Raw genomic sequence first — 2,231 nt, 5'->3', positions numbered from 1 at the left:
TTTAAGGTGAAATCAAGTGAGAGGCCTAATTTAACTTGTGTGTGTTGTCGACGGACTCATTATAAAATTCAGACCAGGTTAGTTGATTTATATGCAAAAAGTGAATTGGAAAATAATAGTCAATGGGAGGATTTTGTAAGTTATTTGTTGGTGGAGAATTCTTTTGATTTGAGTTTGGATCAGCGTATTTGTAATTATTGTTTGAAAAAATTAAATGAAAATAGAATGCCTGCTAGAGCAGTTTATAATAATCTTCAGTTGATAGATATTCCTTCTAAATTGATGGATCTAAATACTTATGAATCTATTTTGATTCAATGTGTCCATCCTTTTCAGGCTATTGTACGCATGGAGCCTAAGACAGGGAAATTGCCTCCATCAGATTTACTGAGAGGATTAAAGGGAAGAGTTGTTTATTTGCCGCTAGATGTAAAGAAAAATATTGATACAATTGGTGTAGAAAGAGTAGAAGAAGATCCTCTGGTTATTCTAGTTAATGGGGTTCCAACAAAGAGTAAGAAAATTTGGCAAGATTTAGTGGATGTTAAAAAAGTCAAGAAGGCAACGTTGTATTTGGTCAAAAACAATGAGTACTACAAAGATGTAAGTGTTGGAGCAGAGGAAACAGCTATAGAAGAAGATGGTGATTCTTCAGTTGGTCAAATTGAAAAAGTTGATGTGTCTAGAACTGAAGAAATATATGAACATTATACTGTTCATCCTTTGCATTCCAAAGAAGTAATGGGAAATGCAATTGACTTGTTTCAAATGAAAGCAGCAAAAGGAAGTCCCATTAGTGTATGGGAAGAAAGTTTGGAAGCTCGTTGTTTTCCACAATTATTTCCAACAGGTTGTGGTGGACGATATGATGATCGACCAGTTCAAATTCCTGCAGCTGAATACCGGACTCTAAGATTATATGCAGAAGATCCAAGGTTTCGTCAATGCATTCCATATTTATTTCATCTACTATTTGAAAGTGATTTGTCTGGGCTTTCTTATGCAGTTAATCATATATTAAAAAGTGGACCTCATTTGCAGAATGTTTGTGCAAGGGACTTTATGGAGAAAGTTAATCTGCAAGACAGTATTTTGGAATCTCAGCTAATCAATCTCATGGCATGTCAACGTGGAACCAACGAGTATTGGTTTCGTCGTCATGGAGAATTGAAATGTATGCTAAGAAACTTAGGAACTCCTACATGGTTCCTCACTCTTAGCTGTGCTGAGTATGCATGGGACGATTTACTTCAATTTCTACGAGAGGCAAATGAAAACATACGAAATATAGAATTGAAAACACCAGGAGAACTGTGTTCTTTAGATCCAGTGAATGTTTGCAGATATTTTAATCATAGATTTGAAGCTATGATGTCTTTTATTACCAACAAAAAAAATCCTCCCCTTGGAGAGGTTTTGGATTTCTTTTGGAGGAAGGAATATCAAGCGAGAGGTGCTCCTCATATACATATGTTGTTGTGGATTAAAGATGCACCCAAATTTGGATCCGATTCAGATGAAACAGTGATGAGTTTCATTGAAGAGTATTCAACATGTGCTGTTCCAAAATCTACTGAAGAAAACAATTTAAGGCAACAAGTTTTACGTTTTCAATCTCATCGTTGTGGAAAGTACTGTCGTCGAAAATTTAAAAACAAGGAAAAGTACTACACGAAATGTCGTTTTGCATTTCCTCGACCAGTGATTTCTAAGGGAAGAGTAAATAATTTGATGTCATCTCTACGACATACTGTGACGAGGAAATCTCCAAAAAATACATACAATTTGAAAAGAAATGAAGAATCTAAGTACATCAATGATTACAACCCAGTGATTTTGTCCATGTGGAATGCTAACATGGATATTCAGTTCGTTGCTGACAACTCTATTGCTGTGGCTCGATATGTGACATCTTACATCACCAAAAAAGAAAAGACAGAATTGAAGGAAATGTGGGAGGATATTTCACATGAAAAGAGTCTAAGCAAGAAATTATACAGTTTCAGTCTGAAGATGTTGTCGCATCGAGAAATTGGAGCATATGAATGTTCTGATCGGTTATCATCAGCAAGTCTCTATGCCAAATCAAGAACAATCATTTGGGTGAGTCTTGGTCTTGCTGCAACACGAAACCGAGTTTTGAAATCTGTACAAGAAATTGAATATTTGGCGGAAAAAGAACCAAACAGTACAGATATTTTGAAGACAAATATGTTGGATACATACTATCC

This window comes from Lissotriton vulgaris, unplaced genomic scaffold, assembly GCF_964263255.1.
Source record: "Lissotriton vulgaris unplaced genomic scaffold, aLisVul1.2 SCAFFOLD_448, whole genome shotgun sequence".
Lineage (NCBI taxonomy): Eukaryota > Metazoa > Chordata > Amphibia > Caudata > Salamandridae > Lissotriton > Lissotriton vulgaris.
The sequence above is the reverse complement of the archived record's forward strand: the minus strand, read 5'-3'. Positions refer to the sequence as shown.